Here is a 25,245-nt window from a genome sequence, read left to right on the forward strand (position 1 = left end):
TATGGAGCAGATCAGCCGCCCAAACGTCATTACTTAGGGTCACAAATAGAGCAATGAGGCTCGGTTTTGCGCAAGAACATAACGCGTGGACTCTGTCACAATAGGAAAACCTTGTAATCAGGGATGAATCCACGTTTACGACCACTGGCGACCAGCGAGACACGGTAAGCTATTTTCTAGAACGAATTATTACTATCCATACAATTAAGAGACTATCTTATATTCATTCATCTTCTAAAATTTTTCAATACTTACAAGCATTTCTCTCGCAAACCACACTTAATTCAAGGGAATTTTCCACGTTTCAATAATTTCTCTTCTCGTATTCGAATGCTGATCAACATGTTATCGGCTGTTAACGAAACTTATTCTCAAGTCTCTAAACTTATTGAGGCAGTTTTTCGCGTGCGTACCATGGCCACGCACGTTTATATCTCCTTCCGTTTCTCTACCGCGGCTGCGCTTTAGAACCACGGCGCTGCAATGATTATTCAGTAATTTCCCTTTCCTTCTTTTTAAACTCGTTCTCTTAACTACTACACGCAGAAACAAAGCAACAGCGGTCGCATTCGATCCTATAAATGAGATTTCATATATATATATTGCTACGGGGTAGTATTCCCAATGACGAAGAGCCGAGCAGGAAGAAGACGAAGACGACGATTGGAAGCTAGCGCGGGCTGTTGCCTCTTGGTCAACTGCGGCGTATTGCCTTGTAAATATACTTGTAAATAGCTTTTCGTCGGTGTCTTCCTACGTAACATATTTGGTGGAGGTGGACGTTCCCTGTACCTCGTCACGGAGCTTCGCAGTGGACGGTACGTCGAGCCTACCTTCATGGCTCCCGGCGACGCCAACCCGACTCCGCCGGCTCCGACACCTGCTGCCACTTCGACGACCTACATCACCCTCTCCGCTCCCCGTGATCCTGGCGTATTCTCGGCAAAAGATGGGGAAGACGTCGAGGACTGGATCAGCCTTTACGAACACGTCAGCCGCAATAACCGGTGGGACCCAACTATCATGCTCGCCAACGTCGTCTTTTACCTCGGTGGCACACCTCGAGTTTGGTATCGGACGCACGAAGATGAGCTGACCAGTTGGGATTCGCTTAAGCAAAAGCTTCGAGACTTGTTCGGCAACCGGACCCAGGCAAGATCCATGCTGTTACGCACTTCCCTGTTCCGAAGTGTGTCAAGGATGTGCGCAGCTTCATCGGCCTTTGCTCGTACTTCCGCCGTTCCGTCAAAAATTTCGCGGCCATAGCACGACCACTAACCGAGCTTTTGAAAAAAGACGCCCCTTTCCAGTGGGGCGATAACGAGGCCTCTGCATTCTCGCTTCTCATCGATCTTCTCACAACGCCTCCCGTTCTGGCCCATTTCGATCCTTCTGCGCCTACCGAAGTCCGTACTGATGCCAGCGGTCACGGAATTGGCGCAGTACTGGCACAACGCCCGCGTGGCCACGACCGTGTTATCGCTTACGCCAGCAGGCTCCTCTCGCCCGCGGAGCGCAACTATTCAATCACTGAGCGTGAGTGTCTGGCCCTAGTTTGGGCGGTTGCGAAGTTCCGCCCATACTTATATGGCCGACCCTTTTCCGTTATCACAGACCATCACGCGCTTTGTTGGTTATGCTCATTGAAAGACCCTTCAGGAAGACTTGGTCGCTGGACCTTACGCCTCCAAGAATATTCGTTCTCTGTCACCTACAAATCTGGCCGACTACACAAGAACGCTGACTGCCTGTCTCGCTACCCGGTAGACGAGCCTGACGACGCCGACAGTAGTACCGCCGACGGCATTTTCTCTGTGTCTGCCTTCGCTAGCATCGCCGATGAGCAGTACCGAGAGCTATCGCTGCGAGTACTCATCGAGCGTCTGCGTTCTACACCTACCGACGCATCCGTTCGCCGATATGTCCTCCAGGGCGGCATTCTGTACCGAAGGAGCTTCCTCCCTGATGGCCCTGATCTTCTTCTTGTCGTGCCAAAACATCTACGACAGACTGTGCTCTTTCAGATGCATGACGCACCCACTGCAGGACATCTTGGCGTAACCCGCACGTACGACCGCGTCCGCCGCCGCTTCTATTGGCCTGGTCTTGCTCGCTCCGTCCGACGCTATGTTGCTGCCTGTGATCCCTGCCAGCGTCGGAAAACGCCTCAGGTGCTACCTTCCGGTCATCTCCAGCCGATCACCGTCCCTGTGGAACCGTTTTTTCGTGTTGGATTAGACCTCCTCGGTCCCTTTCCCACGTCATCCTCTGAGAACAAATGGGTAGCCGTCGCAACTGATTACGCCACCCGATACGCTATCACGCGGGCTCTACCTACCAGTTGCGCCACTGACGTCGCTGACTTTCTCTTGCGTGACATTATCTTAGTGCATGGCGCCCCGCGACAGCTGCTTACTGACCGTGGTCGTAACTTCCTCTCGAAAGTTATCGCCGACATTGTGCGTTCCTGCTCTATTCAACACAAGCTGACTACTTCATACCATCCTCAAACCAATGGCCTGACAGAGCGCTTAAACCGTACTCTTACCGACATGCTGTCCAAGTACGTTTCGAAGGACCACCGCGACTGGGACGTTGCCCTTCCTTACGTCACCTTTGCTTACAATTCTTCCCGGCACGACACCGCCGGATTTTCTCCATTTTATCTACTCTACGGTCGCGAACCGACCTTGCCCCTTGACACGGTACTTCCTCCTGCTGCGACCTCAGCAACCGAGTATGCGCGCGACGCCATCGCCCTCGCCGATCATGCACGCCAGCTTGCCCGTGCTCGACTGACGGACTCGCAAACCACGCAGCAGCGTCAGTACAACGCCCGCCACCGTGACGTACAGTTTTCGCCTGGTGCACTCGTGCTCCTGTGGTCGCCCTGTCGTCACGTTGGACTTTCCGAAAAGCTCCTTTCGCGATACACAGGGCCCTATTGCGTACTGCGCCAGGTGACGCCTGTGACTTATGAAATTGCTCCTGTGAGCTCAACCTCGTCATCTACTCTGGCGTCTAGTGATGTCGTGCACGTCAGTAGGCTCAAGAGCTACTCCACTGCTTCCACTGCTACTCCACTGCTCCACTGAGTCCAGCCTTTAGTCGCTCCGGGACGGCGCTTTTGCCGCCGGGGGTAGTGCTACGGGGTAGTATTCCCAATGACGAAGAGCCGAGCAGGAAGAAGACGAAGACGACGATTGGAAGCTAGCGCGGGCTGTTGCCTCTTGGTCAACTGCGGCGTATTGCCCTGTAAATATAATTGTAAATAGCTTTTCGTCGGTGTCTTCCTACGTAACAATATACGTAGGATATATATATATATATATATATATATATATATATATATATATATATATATATATATATATATATATATATATATATATATATATATATAGAGAGAGAGAGAGAGAGAGAGAGAGAGAGAGAGAGAGAAAATTATCAGTCATAGCACTCGTAGTACAGCCCTCTGGGCCATTCGAAAGTACTCTTCCTAGGGTTATTATAATTACACAAAGGTATTTCGCTCTCGTGAGCAGCAGTCGTGGGGATAGTTACTCGGGCTAGCTTCCCACGCTAAGCGTGCCGCGCGCGCACCTGCTTAAGCTTTTCCTAGTCTCTAGAGCCGCTCGAGTTTCCTTTCATCGACGGGCGGCTATTTTTTCCAAGAAAGTATGCCTTCCAACCACTTGTTTAAGAGATTAAAGAAGAAAATGAAAGAGATTCCCCTTCAGTTATCATCAATTGTTTTCTCCCTGCTGTCACTTGTTTTCCTTCTAAGTAGTTACTCATAGCAGGTTTCTTTCCCGTTGCCGCCGCCTATGAGATTATGTCAGCCTCTCTGAGTTCCCGCTTGACGTATTTTGTTTTCACGTTTGGTCCACCTTGACTGATCGAAGAAGGCGCCACTATGGGTTGAATGAGGCGTACAACTCCTGCGGTGGCGAAGGGGTAGAGTATCCACCTCGCGTGAAAGAGGACCGTGGTTCGAATCCCGGTGCCGCGGAATTATCCACCGAAAAAAAAAAAACCGCGTGATGAGAAAATTCCATAAACAGGAGTGGAGTGCGGCCTGATCCCGGTGACCAAAACCGGTAACGCACTCTCTTACCGGAGCGCGATTGGCCACCCTGGTGCAGTACTTGGCCACAACCCTCCTATATGAATACAAGAATCAAACCCCGGCCCTGGGTCCCCAGCAACCCCGAAGCAACTGATCACGGCTGCGGTCAGATCTGTGACGCAGCAGAGGGTGCTAAGAATCCCTGGCTCCGCACAGGCCGCCATTTGGAATCTGAACCTGGCAACGTTTAACGTTAGAACGTTTTCTAGTGAGGCGAGTCTAGCAGTGTTATTGGAGGAATTAGAGGGTAGTAAATGGGATATAATAGGGCTCAGTGAGGTTAGGGGGACAAAAGAAGCATATACAGTGCTAAAAAGCGGGCCCGTCCTGTGCTACCGGGACTTAGCGGAGAGACGAGAACTAGGAGTCGGATTCCTGATTAATAAGGATATAGCTGGTAACATACAGGAATTCTATAGCATTAACGAGAGGGTTGTAAAACTTAATAAGAGGTACAAATTGAAGGTCGTACAGGTCTATGCCCCTACATCCAATCATGATGACCAGGAAGTCGAAAGTTTTTATGAAGACGTGGAATCGGTGATGGGTAAAGTCAATACAAAATACACCATGCTGATGGGTGACCTCAATGCCAGAGTATAAGCAGGCTGGAGACAAGTCAGTGGGGGAATATGGCATAGGATATAGGAATAGCAGGGGAGAGTTATTAGTAGAATTTGTAGAACTCAGGCCACGGCGGCAGCATTTCGATGGGGGCGAAATGCGAAAACACCCGTGTACTTAGATTTAGGCGCACGTTAAAGAACCCCAGGTGGTCAAAATTTCCGGAGTCCCACACTACGGCGTGCCTCATAATCAGAAAGTGGTTTTGGCACGTAAAACCCCATAATAATAAAAAAAAGAGTTGCGCACGAGCTGAAGCTTCCTCTTGAGGTGGCAGCCGTCAGCTGCAGCGTGAGCTGGGCGCAGAGAACAGTCGCACCCCCGACAACCCAATCCGGCAGCGCATCAGACGTTAGGGCTATTAGTCCACGGAACGGGCTAGAGGGGCGCTGCGAGCGGCGCTCGCGTGACGTCAGGGCACGGACTCGCGCTCCATGTACTCGCGCCTGTCGTCTGCTGCAGTTCGGGTGGTGGCCGGGCGCCTTCTGCAGTGTCTCCGTTTGTTCGCTCCCGTTCTCTATGCTTATATACTTATGGCGGGCCTCTCAAATATATCTTTTACGAAGTATTTTTTCGCAAAAATTTAATCAAGGAGCTTATTTCCTAGACGACAACATATTTCTCAACCACTCACGCGCCGTGGTTGCCCTGTGGCTATGGTGTTGGGCTGCTGAGCATCAGATCGAGGGATCGAATACCGGCCCCGGTGGTCGTATTTCGATGGAGGTGAAATGCGAAAACCCCCGTGTACTTAGATTTAGGTGCACGCTAAAGGACCCCAGGTGGTCGAAATTTCCGGAGTCCTCCACTACGGCATGCCTCATAATCAGAAAGTGGTTTTGGCACGTAAAGCGCCATAATTTTTTATAGTGCCACTCGAGGGAGCTCAGATCAGCTTATTGCGGGTTTCTTCACAGCGGTAGCTCACGTGAATAATAAAAGCATAGACGCAAAAGCGCAGCACATAAGAATCCAGGAAGGACTCCATATTCACCATGGTGCAACATGCTTGTCACAATCAAACGCTCGCTATATATGACTTGTACAAACATTTATCTTTATTCTAAACCACTAAAACATGTTTGCTGACGACGAGTAGTTCATGGTACAATAGCTAATTGTTCTATTTCTTCACAGAAACGCTCGGCAGTATACTACGATGACTTAACACTGCAGTTTAGATTCTGCCAGCACCACTTGCGTTTTTAACTGCTTCTCAAAAGGCCGTACTGCACTGGTTAAACTTAAGTGCGGGTAATTTAAAGCAAAGCTGATTTAGGCTTACAGCTCTTTGCAGCGCAAGCAATGGAATGTGCCAATATTTACTGCCTTTCCATGCTACACGCTCAGCTCACTTGAGCAATTTACTGGTGCTTCTTGCATGAACCTCTTTGGAGAACTCACACAGGTTGCTCGGGCCAAATATTTGAGTGAAATATGCCGTTTGTACCATTTCGCTGCAGCCAGCAACAAACCGAAGCCTCATTCATTAGTAGTGTGGCAGATATTGAAGATATCATTGTTCGCCAGTGGAGGCCAAAGTCAAGTGAATTCGTGTAAGGCTTGTGGTGTCTTCTTTCTGAGGCAGGTATGCGAAGTTTTATTGTACGTACGTACGTACGAAGGGAATAGTTTTCAGTTTGTATAATTAAACAACGCAGGATCGAAACATGGCGAGGCAGAATAATGTGTTTGAATTTTCCATTTCAAGGGAGCCTAAGCTGCGCTGTAGTTCCTCGAGTATGCTATAGGCATTGTAATTGGCGCTGTAAAGAGCTACTTCATGGTTTCAATTGGAAGTTGAAGTAAACAGCTCGGTTTCGCGAACAATGAGTGCCTCGCCACAATGAGAGTCGGTTGCTTCCGTTGCGGGTGGGGTGTGCCAGGTCGTCAATAAAAGCTAGCGAAGGCCACTATGATACATTTCATCGCTTACGGTTGATTGGTTTTCGATAATTACCACGAATTTTGCTTTCATGTGATGGCTGTTACAATATTCGTTAACTCTCTCTCTCTCTCTCTCTCTCTCTCTCTCTATATATATATATATATATATATATATATATATATATATATATATATATATATATATATATATATATATATATATATATATATATACACAATACATGATGCGCCGTTAACAGCCAATGCGTTTCTGGCTGCCTGTTTCAGAGAACGGTGAAAGTAGTACCAAACCTTTTCACAAAAAAATACGCGCCTAACTCTTCCTTTCAGGCCTTAATACAGTAGCCACCAGAGTAATAAGAATCATGATGAAAGCTTCCTTCTAACACGATTTTATAATATTGACACCAAATATCAAGGTTTCCTTTCATGTAAAATGCGATGTCTCTCACAGCTAAGTACTGAGAGAATATGAAGTGTTTAGAGGAGCATAATACATAACCCCGAGTGTTGAGCTTGCAGACATTCTTTTTAAGCAACATTTATGGACAGACACGGCGCATATATGCATCGTAGGGACAATCGACCCCCCTTCAGCGCTACATAGCTTGCGATACCCAAGTCGCAAATTGTCTTGATTCACGCGGTTTTCAAGAAGAAACTGCGGTTCAGGATGGCTGCTGAAATAGTCCGAAATATCCCTCTGTAAGCACGGCTCGAGCCGCAAAAACCCCAAGCATGCACGAAGGGAACGAGTGCGCGCGGCAGCCGAGCGAGCCGGAGCGAGCGGCGTCCTGGCCGTGACGTCACTCGCGGGAGGGCGCCACTCCAAATTCTCACCGCTAATAGCGGTGTCATCTCGTGCTGCTCCCTACGATTAAATAGCGCTAAGCCGTTGCTAGAGGCTTGGAGAGGCTGCTAGCTAAAAGGGATGCGCATGCAAGAACAGACGTCTCGACACCTGGCGCCGTTTTCACCAGTCGGCACTGGTCCGCGTTTCTTACCCGAAGCCATGCTTCGTTTCATTGTCCGCGACTGCAAATCACCGACAAAATTGTCAGTTGCTTAGCTCTGCTATGCCAGGATATACGTAGCGAAAGCTAAGGCATATCATGGTTAGCCGTGGTTAATCTTGATTGCAAGTCTAGGTTAGTCTGGTTGTCTAGCTATGTTGCGGCGTTTAGCCAGTCGTTCGGCGCGCTGTTTGTCTGTTTCCTGGGCGACTAGTTTCCTCTTCATCTCGTTCCGACGTCGATTCCAGGCCTCCTCCTGCCTATCAGAATTGTCGCCGTCCATACTGCCGCCTCAAACATGGTTGCGGCGCACGCGAGCTCTCCTTTGCAATCCTCCTACATGTTATCACGCATGCGACGCAGCTGGCGAAGCGAGCGGAGGCGAGGGCAACGACGAGGAACGCGTGTGACGTCATACCAAACGGCGGCTACGGTAAGGCGCGGCGCTGCGCAGCGGCAGAGCATCTGTGGCTCGGTGCTACTAGTGGCGCATGCGCAGTAGTGACTAGAGAGTGAGAGAGAGAGAGTAATATCCGCGGCGAGGCGCGCGTTGTGACCTTATGTGCCTCCTCGGAGCACCGCCACGGCGAAATCGCAAGTTCGCGGCCAGAAAACCTTTCGCTTTAAAAAAAAATGGGTTCTGGTTCCTTCACAGAGCGGCGGTTTGATGGCCTGCGGCCATCCGCTGCTGCGCAACAGCTCAAAGTGCTGAACTATTGGCTATTCACGCGCCCCTTCGTTCCGACCGTCAGCAGCAGAGCAGCTGAACGCGGCACTACAAATTTATCAAGCATGAAAAGCTCCAGCGCGAGAGCGAGGGTGCGGTGGAGAAGTTTGGCGCAACTCGGGGTACTCTCGTCGTGAATGCGCGAAGCGAGATAGCAAAGCCGGCCTCGCAGCAGCTCCGGCTGCCTTTGCAGTGGTCCATATTAATCTGTCCGCTACTGTACATCGGGGAAATGCTGGATGCTAGGGTAACTCCCGTGCCAAGGCTTAAAATAATCACGTATGTGTTAAGAAAACGGTTAAGTATGGTTCATGCTTTCTTGAACAACTCAGAGTATGCTTGCTATCAGCCTAGGTAATTAACCATTATTAATAGAGGAACCTTGGCGCACTCCTTTAAACACATATTCTTTTATGGAGATGTTGTAGAGGCTCTTGACGAATACCGTGTAGTTTGTTTTCCTGTGGATAGCTGCAAGACTGTCATTTCTCGATGTTAAAAAGCGCGCAAGATATATAAAAGGTTTATAAAAAGCATAAATAAGTGACTAAGCAATTGCGCGGAGCGACACTCGTGCTCCCAGACGAGCTATAAAGCAGCGATAGGTGTAGCAACTAGGCCATGACGTGTTCCGTGATTCCAGTTCTACCCAAATGCTCTCTCTTAGAAATTATTTTTATATTTCTCTGATCAACCTTTGCAGATGAACCGCAAGCGATCTTCTTTGATGACGTATGCAGCCGTCGTTGCTCCACAAGTACGGTGCTGCTCGTCAGGAACGAGGAAGTGTTCCTGTTTGAGTTAACAAGAGAGGGGAACTACAATAGTGAGGTGAATCTTAAGGTGACCGCACTGAGCCCAATTTCCACTGCCCTGACCTACACGATACAGATGTCAAATGGGAGATCAACGAACGTGTGGAGGTCAACGGTAGTGATGGCTGGTCAACCAGATGCAGAAGACCTCAAGATCACGGAGGATTTTTTGAAGAGAATGTGTGAAAACGGCACCTTGAGGGTGGAAGTTGAGATCACGGAAGACTGACCTAGATGGCGTACTTCCACCCGGATTCACGCGCCCCTTCGTTCCGACCGTCAGCAGCAGAGCAGCTGAACGCGGCACTACAAATTTATCAAGCATGAAAAGCTCCAGCGCGAGAGCGAGGGTGCGGTGGAGAAGTTTGGCGCAACTCGGGGTACTCTCGTCGTGAACGCGCGAAGCGGGATAGCAACGCCGGCCTCGCAGCAGCTCCGGCTGCCTTTGCAGTGGTCCATATTAATCTGTCCGCTACTGTACATCGGGGAAATGCTGGATGCTAGGGTAACTCCCGTGCCAAGGCTTAAAATAATCACGTATGTGTTAAGAAAACGGTTAAGTATGGTTCATGCTTTCTTGAACAACTCAGAGTATGCTTGCTATCAGCCTAGGTAATTAACCATTATTAATAGAGGAACCTTGGCGCACTCCTTTAAACACATATTCTTTTATGGAGATGTTGTAGAGGCTCTTGACGAATACAGTGTAGTTTGTTTTCCTGTGGATAGCTGCAAGACTGTCTTTTCTCGATGTTAAAAAGCGCGCAAAATATATAAAAGGTTTATAAAAAGCATAAATAAGTGACTAAGCAATTGCGCGGAGCGACACTCGTGCTCCCAGACGAGCTATAAAGCAGCGATGGGTGTAGCAACTAGGCCATGACGTGTTCCGTGATTCCAGTTCTCCCCAAATGCTCTCTCTTAGAAATTCTTTTTATATTTCTCTGATCAACCTTTGCAGACGAAGCACAGGCGATCTTTTTTGACGACATCTGCAGCAGACGTTGCTCAACCAGTACTGCTCTGCTCGTCAGAAACGACGAAGTGTTCCTGCTGGAGATAACAAGAGAGGGCAATTACAACAGCGAGGTGAGCCTGAAGCTGACCACATTGAGCTCCCTTTCTAATCCCCTGACATATACCATACAAATGTCCAATGGAAGCTCCAGCAACTTGTGGAAATCCACAGTACTCATGGCTGGTCAAGCAGATGCAGAGGACCTCAAGATCACAGAAGATTTTCTGAAAAGGATGTGCGAGAATGGCATTTTGAGAGTGGAAGTCAAGATCTGGGAGGAAAGACCATTACTTAGGGCCACAAACAGAGCAAAGCGGCTCGGTTTAGCACAAGAACATGAGCGGTGGACTGTGCCACAAGGGAAAAACGTTGTATTCGGTGATGATTCTACGTTTACGACCGCTGGCGACCAGCGAGACACGGTAAGTTATTTTATAGAACCAATTATTAATCATCTATACATTTAAGATGGTAGTTGTAATATTTGTGTTAGTTTCCCTCGCATTCAGATCCAGTCTAATTTTACTTCGTTCGGCGACACGAATAAGTCATTGCTAAGATATTTCTCCACTTAAGTAGTAAAAAGTGCAACTATATTAGACTTACATATTTGCTTAACAAAGTGGGCCAGTGCACCGCGATTAAACAACTTATTGCGGTCAGTATTTCAGATTTACTGTCGAGCCTGAGGCAGTGCATGCGCTTGTGATTCGAGCCAGTGCTCGCAATCCATGCTGTAAACATGAACTTAAGTGAGGTTGGCGCAGATTCTTAGACAAGTTGATTACCCATCATAAAATATCTGTAATCAATATATGCTTCCTTTTCTTGTCCCAGCTATATGCCGCGGTAACCTGCAACGGGTCGCAGCTAGTGGGCGCACTAGTACGAGCGTGTGGGCTTGCATTAGCACAGATGGTGTAGGCCCACTGATAGGCTTACAAGGCAAGTTCACCGTTGAAAGGTACGGGGCAATCATAGACGATGTACTGATTGCCTACGTTCTGGACGGCCCGTTCCCGAAAGGTGACCGTATATTTCAACTCGATAGGTCGCCGATCCACACTGCACGTGCTGTGCAAGAACTGCTCGATGAGCGCGGCGTCACTGTCCTGGAGGGGCCGCCCCAATATCCGCACCTCAACATCATTGAAAATGCCTGGGGCTCGTTGAAAGTACCGCTGGCGCGCCATCCTCTGTATGGGTTGTCCGAGGACACGCTCTAGTCCGCCATTATCAGCGAGTGGGACGTGCTCCGAATAAACACATCGCTTACCCAGTCAACCTACACCTCACTGCCCTCCAGTATGAGCGCTGTCACCGCTGTCGCTGGGGACATGACCGTATACTAAGTGATGTTCGGAGCTTGCATTTGCCCGCCGGCTGGCAGAGCCTGTCTTAAGCAATGAACTATTGTCGAAAAGAAACTTTCAGCTCACTGTCTTAACTTAAAGCATGCTTTTATTCTGATCCGTTTGTTTCATCGTGTTTCACCCGCATAGTTATTATTGTTGAGTGGTTTACTTTCTATTGCGTCAAATAAAGACCGAGCATGTTGCGCGCACAGTTTGGTGTCCCTTTCTTGACGCTGCGTATTACGGCAGCACACACAGCGAGGAAATATACGTGCACGCACTCAGTACCCCGGCCTTACGAAAGGACAAAAGAAGCGTGCTGTCAGAAGAAGTTTGTAGAACCACAATGAGGCCAACGAAAGCTACGAGTTTGGCGTCTCACAACGCTTACTAAGGAGTGTTGGCTCATTTCCCGCAGTAACAAAGAAATCCGCGCGTTGCCCCTGACAGTAGCACGCTTCCCGACAATGCGGCCGGAGCGAACCACTGTAGCAGACAACGCGGTTCAAGACTACGCACCTGGAGCGTCTGCGCCTGCGCGAGCTGCTGCCGCTACCCGACTCCAGCGTTCGCCGCATCGCGATGCAATGCGCTCCGAGTTTTGCCCTAAGTGTGAAACGTCCTGTATTTACGTTTGGGCATTGTTGTGACGTCGGGGCGAAGGACGAAAGCCGGACGCGTTCCGTTGACGAAAAAGAAACGAGAAACTTTCTACAATATTTACAGATAGTGGATGATAGCGTACAGGTAGCAGTAGGAGCGCATCAGACCGGCTGGGCGGCTGCAAGCGACTTATGATCTCACAATGGGCCGGTTCTCCCTTAAATCCCTTCGGCGACTCCTCGTCGGCAGGAACCGGTTTGGGCGAGTTCTCGTCGGCAGGTACCATGCGGGGCAGGGCAATGACATCGCCCGTGTCGAATTCTTGATTCGTCGCGGAGAAGTAGGAGCTCTCGTCGCCCCGTGGTAGCCATGTGGGGCATGTAATGCAGCATCCGTCGCCTTGTGGTCGCCACAGGGTGCTCGTAGTATGGCACAACGTGTCGAATTCTCGATTCGTCGTGGAGAAGTGGGAGCTCTTGTCGCCTCGCGGTAGCCACGTAGTATGGCAGAACAGCATGGTAGTATGATATTAAGATATGGTATAATGATAGTAAAGCTCATTGCTGAATGCAAATTAACCTTAAATGCCGCATTCTCGAATCCACAGTTCTCTCGGCACGTGGCAAAGAAAACACTTATAATAACGTTAGCCTCTTTAAAACCGAATTTGCCATTGTAGAGTGTTTTGGAGCGCAACATTGAAGCCAAGAGTGTTTGGACAGAAAAAAACGAAGCTGATCGTGCGCTTCTGCCACAACTTTGCATGAATTGCTACCATTTTTTTTAATTCGATGGGTCAATTGGATGAGTGAGCAGGGCACCTTACACTGTGCAATGTGACTAACAAGGCGCATCGCATACATGAATATTTACTTAGACCGCCAAGACGTGCATGAATCAGGGTTGTTGTGCTGAACGAAAGGTAAAAATTCAGATGAACACTATACAAGGAAGGCTCAGAATGGTGCATTCAAGGTGTACACGAAGCACAGGGGATAAAAGAAGAGCAGCACAGTGCGGAGCAGTAATTGCATAGAGCCCATGATTCGGATCGTTGCCGAAGCTGAAAACTACGCTCTTACTATACCGGGGAAATGCTGGATGTTTAACGCAACTCCCGTGCCAAGCCTTACAATATTCACGTATGTGTTAAGAAAACGGCTCAGTATAGTTCATGCTTTCTTGAACAACTCAGAGTATGCTTGTTATCAGCCTAGGTAATGAACCATTATTGATAGACAAACTTTTGAAGCATTCCTTTAAACACAAATTCTTATATGGAGAAGTTGTAGAGGCTCTTGACGAATACCCATATAGTGCGTTTTCCTGTGGATAGTTGCAGGACTTATAAAGGTTTACAAAAAGGTTTATAAAGGTTTTTAAAGGTTTATAAAAAGCTCACAAAGAGTGATTAGGCACTTGCGCGGAGCGGCGTTCGTGCTCCCAGACGAGCTACAAAGCAGCGATAGGTGAGGCCATGACGTGTTCTTTGATTCCATTGCTCACCAAGTGTCCTCGCTTAGAAATTCTTTCTATATTTCTCTGACCATCCTTTGCAGGTGAACATGCGTTCAGAATTGAAGATTCCTTTGCGAGATGGAATTCCCCCCGGATTGCCTTGTGCTTGCGGCAAGGTCTCCTTTTTGCCTTCGTCATGTCTCGGCAAGGACCATCCAGTCGGGAGGTGGCCTTTGAGGCATTCATCCTCACCTCCAGTGTGGACAGTTTTGTTTATAGCGTTCAGCTCCACAGCACCGCGGGCTCGAATCTCTGGCAGTCGAAAGTGGTGGTGCCCGGTCGCGAGAACCCGCACTCGTTAAGGGTTACAGAAGAACTTGTCCGCGATTTGACTGTGAACGGCATTATCAACCTAGAGATCCAAATCTTGACCGAAGAGTATTAAACGAACAAGCTGCCTCATAAAAAGTTTTCATTGTATTGTCCCATGGCTCTCACGCGTGGCACAATTAAGGACGTAGCCTGAATTTGTGGTCCTGTCCCTGTGGCAACGCCTCAGGTGAAGAAAATATGAACAACGTACACTGAAAAATCGTCGCTTATCTAAACGTACGCTTGCGGTTTTTTTACAAGCCTAATCTACGCATGATATTTCTCCACGCGTACATATTCCGCCTACTAGGAGTCATCAGCAACCCCTCTTCACGCTTAGCAGGCGTGATAGAAATAACTGTTCCCGTGCTTAATATGGCGCGACGGTTGCCCAAGCTTATGGCGTTCTCCACTGGGCAATCTGGAGCGGTCGCCGAAGTCCTCGAGCGAGCGCTAAAACCTGGATAGGCCAGCGGAGCGCAAAAGCGATCCACGGGGCATCGAGGAGTGGTGCGACCTGCTCGTATCGCAGTTCGGATGAGACTCGAAAGAAATCCTGCTCGGAATCGACCGGTGGAAAACGCCACTAGAGACGGCGCCCGAGGGGGGTAGAAGGATAGTACCTCGTCGGTTTTGTGCTGCGTCGCTTTTTTGATAAGTTTGTCAAGCCGAAAGTGCACATGTTCAGCATGTTCAAGTCACACATTTTTCCAAGTTGTTCCCCCCAAAACATTTTGGCCATGATGGCCAAGCACAGGAGATATAACTATGTTTTTTATTGTAATGTAAAATAACAATGAAAGGGTACTTATTTCAGGTTGTGAGGTTGAGTTTGCATGGTTGTACAATTTTAGAACTGTTTATAATGCTTTCAGTATAGCATGGTTAGGCAGTTTTATTAAAACCTTGCATTTTGAAGAAGAGCCTTTTCTCAACATATTAATAACCTTGTTGAAGACAAAAATTAAAACAATACCTTTTTCACAAGCTGAGAAAATACCAATAATAATTCAGCAAGATTAAATATGTGCCGATCTTTGGTTCATTAGGATGAATATGGCACTCGAAAGGTTATCCCACGGTTTCACAGGCAAATTTAATGGCATCATGTACTCGCACGTTAACCGCAAATGTCATTTGCATGCTGCCTGCGTACACAGGTAGATTTATTAGCTCTAAATATCAATGATGGTAACAATGTAATGATTTCTGATAACTTATTAACCCTTTAAGCCCGTAAATAATTCCAGCAAAAACATAAATTTCCTGAAATTTTTTTGTATAGTCAGAATTCTTTTTTTATGTCATTGTGATGCTGAAAATATATTACTTGATTGGTTTTTGGTTAGAAATAACACGAAAATTAAAGATACAGAAAAGCTGCCCTTGAGGGCAGCTTTCCCTCATTGCCGACAGTAAGCTGCCTTTGACAATGGGAGCAGCGCAGAATCGGTCTCAAGAAGCGTGACTCTTCATTCGCAATATTCGTACAACCTGTATGGGGAGTAGGGCATGGGATTGAGGGTTAAAAGGCTGAGCGACCAAACGCCTGCCTGCATAGCTTGCTCCTGATGCTTTAAAATTAAAACAATACAACAACAATACAACAATTTAAAATTAAAACAATACCTTTTTCTCAAGCTGAGAAAATACCAATAATAATTCAGCAAGATTAAATATGTGCCGATCTATGGTTCATTAGGATGAATATGGCACTCGAAAGGTTATCCCACGGTTTCACAGGCAAATTAAATGGCATCATGTACTCGCACGTTAACCGCAAATGTCATTTGCATGCTGCCTGCATACACAGGTAGATTTATTAGCTATAAATATCAATGATGGTAACAATGTAATGATTTCTGATAACTTATTAACCCTTTAAGCCCGTAAGTAATTCCAGCAAAAACATAAATTTTCTGAAACTTTTTTTGTATAGTCAGAATTCTTTTTTTATGTCATTGTGATGCTGAAAATATATTACTTGATTGGTTTTTGGTTAGAAATAACACGAAAATTAAAGATACAGAAAAGCTGCCCTTGAGGGCAGCTTTCCCTCATTGCCGACAGTAAGCTGCCTTTGACAATGGGAGCAGCGCAGAATCGGTCTCAAGAAGCGTGACTCTTCATTCGCAATATTCGTACAACCTGTATAGGGTGTAGGGCATGGGATTGAGGGTTAAAAGGCTGAGTGACCAAACGCCTGCCTGCATAGCTTGCTCCTGATGCTTTACTTTCAGTGACATGCTTCGACGACAAAAAAAAAATCGACATTTATGGTTGAAAGTAGCACTCTAAAAGTTATTTGCACTGGCGCCATTTTGACACCTTGAGAACTATAGGAACCATTCTGCTTCAACTTGGGGCTCTATACATTTTGTAAGTATGCTTCCAGGCCCAATAAAGAACACTTCGAAGAAAGGAAACTAACTCTCTTTGAAGTGTACTTACTAATGCTGTTTTGTGACATTGCTTGCAGCTTTAGCTAACAAAACGGATTCTTTTTTTTTTCTAGGTATACATTGTGGCGAAAATACATTTCTTGAAAAGGGACAGAAGAAAGGGAGACAGTGAAGCGCCAAGAGAGAGAGAGTAAAACTTTATTAATATAAATAAAACAAGGCACGATGGTTGGAGCCCCTATTCCAGGGCCCCACTGGCACGAGCGGCTCGCTGGGCTTGGTCCAGAAGAGCCAACTGGCTCTCCCGACCCTCGTCCGCAAGCCATGCCTCCCACTGCCTATTCCTCATTAACGGATGTTCGTGTAATATGGGACTGTCTATGTGCGGAGGCCTCCTGGGACACTCCCATGTGATGTGTTTTAGTGTGGGTGTGTCTGTGCACCACGGGCACTCGTCAGTGAACCTCGTGGGGTGTATTCTGTGTAGGTGGTGCAGGTTGGGGTATGTATTCGTCTGAATACGACGCCAGTCCCTCTCCTGTTGGCTGTTTAAATCGGAGTGAGGATGTCCAAAACGTCTCCGCTCCTGCCTTTGCTGTAGGAGGATGTCACGAGAATTCGGTGGAAGGTCATCGCTAGGCCATGCCGTTGCTCGGACGTTCAAACCTCGAGCAATACGGTCTGCCCTAGCGTTTCCTGCCAGTCGCTCGTGTGCCGGACACCAGACAATAGTGTGGTGCCCCTCTAGTTGAGTGCCTAAAATTTTGATTATTGATTTGGGTGCCGTTCCTTGTAAAAACAGGCGGCAAGCCGCTTGTGAGTCGGATAATATGACAGCCGAATTGGTTTGGCGCTCGGCGTCCTGAATGGCCAAGGCGATGGCTGCAGCCTCTGCCACGCATGCCGAGGCGGTTTTGAAGGATGCCGTTGTTATGTTGTTGTTGCATGTAGAAACTATGGTGAAAGTGTCTGAGCTGGCTCGACTGGCATCCGTATAATACACCCCCGGTCCCATGCCGAAACGTTTGTGAAGGGTCTTTGCCCTTGCTCTGCGTCGTCCGGGATGGTACTTGGGGTGCATGTTTTTGGGAATTGGGGCCACCGCGATGTGCGATCGAACATTGCGGTCTATCTGTGCCGTTTCCTCTCCGCAATACTGGGGTCTCAGGGGAAAGCCTAACCTCGCCAATACTTCCCTGCCCTGAGTTGAAGAACAAAGTCGTTCTTTCTGGGCATATAACGTCGCGACTGCGTACTCGTCAAAAGTATTGTGCAGGCCCAGTCCCTCGAATCTCTCTGTGCTAGCGCATTCGGGAAGACCAAGGGCGGCTTTGAAGGCTTTTCTTATTATTGCGTTTGCCTGTTTATTCTCTTGGTTTGTCAAGGCCTGATATGGAAGGGCGTATGTGAGTCGGCTAATTACATATGCGTGAACCAGGCTGATGGCCTCTCCCTCAGTTAGGCTGTCTCTGCTTTTTGCCACTCTCCGTATCATTCTGGCCACGTTTCCTGTGACCGCCTTTAGTTTTTGTAGGGTGTGAGATGTTCCAGCGTTCTGCTGTATCCACATCCCCAATATTCGGAGTGTCTCCACTTCACGAATTGGCGCCCCGTCGAGAGTCAGAGTGAGCGGCACCCAGTCCTTCTTTCTTGCGTATTTCGCACGCACCCGAATGAATTCCGATTTTTCGGGTGCGCATACCATGTCCGCCGCCCTCGCGTATTCCACGACTGCGTCTATGGCCTTTTGAAGGGTTTCTTGCTTGTCCCCGTAGGACCCCTGGTGAGCCCAGAACGTAATATCATCGGTATATATCGCACAACCGAGATTCGGGTGTTTATCTAGCTCCAGGGCTAGCTTTCTCATCCCTACATTGAAAAGCAGTGGAGAGAGTATAGCTCCCTGAGGGGTACCTCTGTCGGGACAGTTGAAGGTGTCGGACCTCGTGGAGCCTAATCCGATTGTGGCCGTGCGGTGGCTGAGGAACGAGCGCACGTAGTTATAAATTCGCGTTCCGCAGTTCACCGCTTCCAGTCCCTCCAGAATAGCGTGGTGGGAGATGCTGTCGAAGGCCTTTTTGATGTCCAATGCCAATACAAATTTATCTTCCGACCCTCTGTTGGGGTGCAGGACCTCGTGTAGTAGAAAAACGTCCTGCGCTGACACGTGGGGTCGGAAACCGAACATGTTGGAGGGGAACATGTTGTTTAGCTCTATGTGGTTCGAGAGCCGGACCTGCACAACTTTTTCAAAGAGTTTCCCCGCGCACGACGTTAGGGAGATGGGTCGAAGGTTGTTGATGTTACGAGGCTTACCTGGTTTTGGAATAAGAATAATTTTTGCTTCCTTCCATTCTTTTGGAAGGACGCCGTCCTCTGTCCAGACCGTGTCGTTAAAGAATTTGGTCAAGCTCTTTAGCGTGTCATCACTTAGATTGCGAATCATTGCGTTCGTGACCAAAAGTTTAATGACGGCCTGAACAAACGTATAGAAGAAAATACAACTTCCGCGTTTTCTTCTATACGTTTGTTCAGGCCGTCATTAAACAGTTGGTAGTTTGGCACTTCACTGTCTTCCTTTTTTCTGCCCCTTTTCAAGAAATGTATTTTGCGCCACAAAGTGTACCTAGGAAATCTAAGCACCAACTTGCTCAATAAGAAGTCCTTTAGGAATTTTTTCAAATTCCAATTTTAAGCTTGCTACATTGACCTCATGTGTCATAATATTACAACTGCCAGTTTATGCAATTTTGTAGCAAAACTCCAGATATTTGGAGCTTCTTTACAATTTTTGTAGTTACAATTATTCTATATTTGATTTCACAGTTTAAAGCATAATTAATTTCATGTGTATAAGATGTGTCCCACACAACTTGTGCCGAAGCTTAAAAAAGTGCCACATAGCTGGACAGAACCAAGGTAATGTTGTTTGCTGCTGCTTGGAGCAAGTCAATTTTCTTGTAGTTTTGCCTAATTACACATTTCATTTATTATTCAACTTCATGAAATATTCACAGCAAAAGTGTCAATGGAGGAAATTGTGGACTATCCTGAAAATTTTACAATCCAGTTTTCTGCTGCAAATGCATGCTACATAATAGAAGTTTTTTCCAAGCCTGAAAGAAAGCCTGCAAACATGAAAGTACCATGCAACTAGTCATGCCGCACGTTCCACTGGCTTCTTTCGTTGTTCCTGTCAGGGTAGAATTAATAGAAGTCAGCTGCATATGGGGCAGATCATTCTAGCAGTGACTGAAGAGCACGGATACTTGATCACTGCATCTCACAGAATAAAGTCTTAATTTTTTCTTTAAATTCTTGGTTCAAGTTACGTAGAACATGGTGCATTCGCATAATTGTGTTCACCAAGCAGGAAAAAAAGACGACGACGACGACGACGACGACGATGATGATGATGATGATGATGATTATGATGATGATGATGAGGAGGAGGAGGAGGAGGAGGAGGAGGACCAAAGTCAATACCCACTCAGGCGCATTGATCAACAGCCGGGCAGATTTTATACATGTGTTAATGAATTTAGAGAAAAATAATTTTACCGGATAAATCAAAGCGAGTAAAATGCAAGACTAAGTAAACAGTCATTTCATTAGAATTCAGCAGGTAGTAATGGTCTGTGATGTTCATCTTCTTTATGAGGTGTCTATTTGGCGCAGAACATGCTTATTTTCGTATACGGTCGTCCTATTCGAATAGATGTGCCTCGGCCTAATGAAACTTATTTTTACGAAATTTGTTTGTTTAGCGAAGTGCCTCCGATTCCTCGAAAGTCGTTTATACATCCTAATGGGATGAAAGCCTCGAAGCAGCAAAGTGAGTCGGACGTTTCGCTCAATTTAAGAAAGTTTTCTTGTGGTGATAAAAGAAGTAGGTAATCACGTCGTAGGAGACCCGTAGCGTTAAAAATGCCACGAAATGCATTCGTATTCCTAGAGAAATTGCGTTACATTGCCGGCGTCAGGCGGGGCATGTTAGTTTTTACGAAACCGTGCATCTCAGTGGCTCGGCATTGCAAGCTTAGCGTTGGCTCTACCAAACAGCGCCAGCTACTCTGTTGTAGCAGAGTTGAAACGTGCGTTCCCAGCGCTTAGTCTGACAGAGCCTACACCGGCGAAAAATCTCACCTTTATTTCGCCGTTGGATAAATACTGCTAATCACGCGAGTGTTTTAAGCGTTCTCGATTCAATAAAGTTCTACATTTAACGAAATAATTGGTTGAGATGTACTTCGTTAAGTCGAGGTTCAGCCGATTTCTATTTCCCACTTGGTTTTCTCATTTGTTTTGCCTTCTTTATTTCGTAATTTTTGCGTAAATCTCTACCACACGATTCGTGTCCCATACACCGTAATCAGTAGCTGATTTATTTCCAGCGCAACGACTACAACATTGTACTGCTGTGTACAACCATTTCTAATATTGCTAAATTTGTTCTTGCAAATAATATCATCATCGTTACAAGTAATGAAGCCAGAGTTATTTTTTAGATGCATAGTTACATAAAAATAGAGGAATAGCCAATGCAATGTGGTGGAAATAAATTTAAAATAGCGACAAGAGAAACAATGCAGTAGCATTTAAACATGAATTAAGTGAAAAACACAATTCAGATGGGAATTGCAAAAAAAAGAGAAAATGGAAAGCCAGTGTCAAACTAGCGGAGCAATCTTTTGGCGTTGCCAAAGTACATCGCGTATGTCGAGATAAACACTCAGAGCCGATGCCACGATAGAAAGGAAAATTGTTCAGGTGAGGGAAGTGCAACCGGGCGAAACGGAGCTTCAACGAGTATTTTAAATGCGAAGCATTTCTTTGCCCATTCGGAGCCAAAGTCAAACGCGAATTTGTTCAAGGTCACAGAGTTTGTCGCCGACGCATGCGCACTCCCATGCGCCCTCTCGCTGGCCGGTATTGGCCCAGCGCGTCCCTGCTCTATGCGCATGCGCACTCTCTCCCAAGCGCCCGCCGCTGCCGGCATGCTGCCGGCTTGGCCCCTCCTCCTCCACTCGCCGGTACGTGCGCGCATAGAGTTTCCCACTATAACACCTAGAGGGTAATCGATCGCCACCGTCTATGGGAGTTTCTTAAGGGGGCACCGTGCCGTCATGGGAATGACGGTATATGTGTCTGCGAGGCTCGTGTTGGCTGGTGTTGTAAGAGGCTTCGTCTAAAACGTGGATGTGGCTACGCAAATAACGCGTTCTCAAAGTAAGATCTTCATAAAATGTTTCCATTCACGCATATTACATCTTTACTCACCCACGATGCATGACCAAGCGAAAAAAGCAAGAACAGACGACCAACTGTTTCAAAGCGAGCGCGAACCTTGTCGTCTGTCCTCCAACTTTAGCGGCCCGCTGATACTTTTTACGTAACATGTAGTCGTACACACAATAATAAGTCCTCATAGTTAAACAAAACATGTTTTCGCGTAATAATAAAGCTAAAACAGCTTTTCACGTGCTGTTCTAGTAGAAAATGAATCATTGTGACAGACGGAACGGTACTTGCCAAGAGCGTCTTCAAGGTTTCCTGTCTATACGAGAACAATGCCAATCCGAATCCACAATATACCGGCATTCCCATGCATACCACAGCGCAGCAGCGCCAGATTTCCCTCTAGGTAATGTAGTGAGAAACTCTATGCGTGCGCGGGCGTGCGCGCTACAGATAGACGCGGCTCAGTTGCGCTAGCTACTCTATGCTGCGCGTGGCCTATACTTGCTGATACCTCAATGAGCCCTGGAGAGTACCGAGCGGAAGGGTGCCAAGGCTGTGCAGAGACTACGAAGGTATTGGATGCATGCTGATGCGGCGAGGCAAGATGTGAAGCGACACAGGCCAACGATTATGCGCGCGGCCGAAGAGCGGCGGCACGCGAAGCGAACGGCTGCAGAACAGTCCGCCGATACCAAGCTGAGCATGTGTTGGTGGGCTTGTTGGTTAAGCATGATTACAAAGACGGCGCCGAACAAAACAACACACGAAGAAGCGTGTGTGTCGTGTCCCCCTTCTTCGTGTGCTGTTTTATTCGGCGCCGTCTTTGTAATGATACCAAGCGGCGCCGATGGGAGGACCACCACTTGTGGCACGCAGACGGCGTGCTTTCCAAACCACTTCCTCGAGCTCCTCGAGCGAGCGTTCCCTCGAAATGACGTGGGTTCGCTTGCGTTTCGTGCCTCGTGCAGGTGAGAAATGATTCGCATTGACTTGCATATTAATCGAGAATTCCTTCTGCCGATCTTTCTTCTGCTGCAAATCGACAGCACATTAAAAAAAAAGGAAATCATGAATCGTTTCACGTTTATTAAAATAATTTACAAAAGGCGACGACAGCGTCGGACGAGCCGTAAACAAAGAAATTATTATTCCTCAACCATCAGATGATACGCTGATGACAGTGTTGTTTGCCGCAAAATAACCAACCCCAATGACGCAATGTCTTCATTCAAACCGATCTTAACAATGTCTGGCATTGGTGTTCTAAATATGTGATGACGCTCAATATCCGTCAGTGCAAGTCTTTGAGAATATCGCGCTCAGGTGGCCTCTCGGAACTTTGCCCGTATGTGCTTAACAGTGTACCCCTAGATTCACTTAACTCGTATGCATACCTTGGTATCCATATTACGAATAGCCTTTCAGAGAAAATGCACACTGACAACGTAATTAATAATGCTAATCGTAGGCTCGGTTTTATTCGCCGTAATTTCTCCTCTCTTCTAGCTCTCTAAACTAATGTTGAATTCCAATGGCGGAAGATAAATTTGTACTGGCATTGGACATCAAAAAGGCCTTCGACAGCATCTCCCACCACGCTATTCTGGAGGGACTGGAAGCGGTGAACTGCGGAACGCGAATTTATAACTACGTGCGCTCGTTCCTCAGCCATCGCACGGCCACAATCGGATTAGGCTCCACGAGGTCCGACACCTTCAACTGTCCCGACAGAGGTACCCCTCAGGGAGCTATACTCTCTCCACTGCTTTTCAATGTAGGGATGAGAAAGCTAGCCCTGGAGCTAGATAAACACCCGAATCTCGGTTGTGCGATATATGCCGATGATATTACGTTCTGGGCTCACCAGGGGTCCTACGGGGACAAGCAAGAAACCCTTCAAAAGGCCATAGACGCAGTCGTGGAATACGCGAGGGCGGCGGACATGGTATGCGCACCCGAAAAATCGGAATTCATTCGGGTGCGTGCGAAATACGCAAGAAAGAAGGACTGGGTGCCGCTCACTCTGACTCTCGACGGGGCGCCAATTCGTGAAGTGGAGACACTCAGAATATTGGGGATGTGGATACAGCAGAATGCTGGAACATCTCACACCCTACAAAAACTAAAGGCGGTCACAGGAAACGTGGCCAGAATGATAAGGAGAGTGGCAAGAAGCAGAGACAGCCTAACTGAGGGAGAGACCATCAGCCTGGTTCACGCATTCGTAATTAGCCGACTCACATACGCCCTTCCATATCAGGCCTTGACAAACCAAGAGATTAAACAGGCAAACGCAATAATAAGAAAAGCCTTCAAAGCCGCCCTTGGTCTTCCCGAATGCGCTAGCACAGAGAGATTCGAGGGACTGGGCCTGCACAATACTTTTGAGGAGTACGCAGTCGCGACGTTATATGCCCAGAAAGAACGACTTTGTTCTTCAACTCAGGGCAGGGAAGTATTGGCGAGGTTAGGCTTTCCCCTGAGACCCCAGTATTGCGGAGAAGAAACGGCACAGATAGACCGCAATGTTCGATCGCACATCGCGGTGGCCCCAATTCCCAAAAACATGCACCCCAAGTACCATCCCGGACGACGCAGAGCAAGGGCAAATACCCTTCACAAACGTTTCGGCATGGGACCGGGGGTGTATTATACGGATGCCAGTCGAGCCAGCTCAGACACTTTCACCATAGTTTCTACATGCAACAACATAACAACGGCATCCTTCAAAACCACCTCGGCATGCGTGGCAGAGGCTGCAGCCATCGCCTTGGCCATTCAGGACGCCGAGCGCCAAACCAATTCGGCTGTCATATTATCCGACTCACAAGCGGCTTGCCGCCTGTTTTTACAAGGAACCGCACCCAAATCAGTAATCAAAATTTTAGGCACTCAACTAGAGGGGCACCACACTATCGTCTGGTGTCCGGCACACGAGCGACTGGCAGGAAACGCTAGGGCAGACCGTATTGCTCGAGGTTTGAACGTCCGAGCAACGGCATGGCCTAGCGATGACCTTCCACCGAATTCTCGTGACATCCTCCTTCAGCAAAGGCAGGAGCGGAGACGTTTTGGACATCCTCACTCCGACTTAAACAGCCAACAGGAGAGGGACTGGCGTCGTATTCAGACGAATACATACCCCAACCTGCACCACCTACACGGAATACACCCCACGAGGTTCACTGACGAGTGCCCGTGGTGCACAGACACACCCACACTAAAACACATCACATGGGAGTGTCCCAGGAGGCCTCCGCACATAGACAGTCCCATATTACACGAACATCCACTGATGAGGAATAGGCAGTGGGAGGCATGGCTTGCGGACGAGGGTCGGGAGAGCCAGTTGGCTCTTCTGGACCAAGCCCAGCGAGCCGCTCGTGCCAGTGGGGCCCTGGTATAGGGGCTCCAACCATCGTGCCTTGTTTTATTTACATTAATAAAGTTTTACTCTCTCTCTCTCTCTCCAATGGCGGAGTCGGAGCAAGTTTTTCTGCTTGTTTCGGAGCAAGTATGTTCCAATGGCAGGGTGTGGGCGGGAGTAAGATGTTCCAATGAGAGAGTCGGAGGGGATTCA

At 47.8% G+C, this 25,245-nt stretch overlaps 1 protein-coding gene across 12 annotated transcripts in view; it reads left to right on the forward strand.

Annotated features, from left to right (window-relative positions):
• Positions 1 to 25,245, forward strand: part of LOC135899875 (uncharacterized) — a 57,523-nt gene that overhangs the window by 22,513 nt on the left and 9,765 nt on the right. The window contains exons 1-4 of one of the 12 annotated variants that reach the window (XR_011512183.1): positions 9,106 to 9,721; positions 10,178 to 10,305; positions 10,380 to 10,656; positions 13,752 to 14,134. The exons of 1 other annotated variant lie outside the window; for it this stretch is intronic. The gene's annotated coding sequence lies outside the window, so the exon portion shown is untranslated. Of the gene's footprint in view, positions 1 to 9,104; positions 10,657 to 13,751; positions 14,135 to 20,190; positions 20,260 to 25,245 lie in introns of those variants that run through there. 10 more of the 12 variants (XR_011512181.1, XR_011512180.1, XM_070534077.1 and 7 more) reach the window with 10 other exon arrangements.

This window comes from Dermacentor albipictus, chromosome 2 (genome assembly GCF_038994185.2).
Source record: "Dermacentor albipictus isolate Rhodes 1998 colony chromosome 2, USDA_Dalb.pri_finalv2, whole genome shotgun sequence".
NCBI lineage: Eukaryota > Metazoa > Arthropoda > Arachnida > Ixodida > Ixodidae > Dermacentor > Dermacentor albipictus.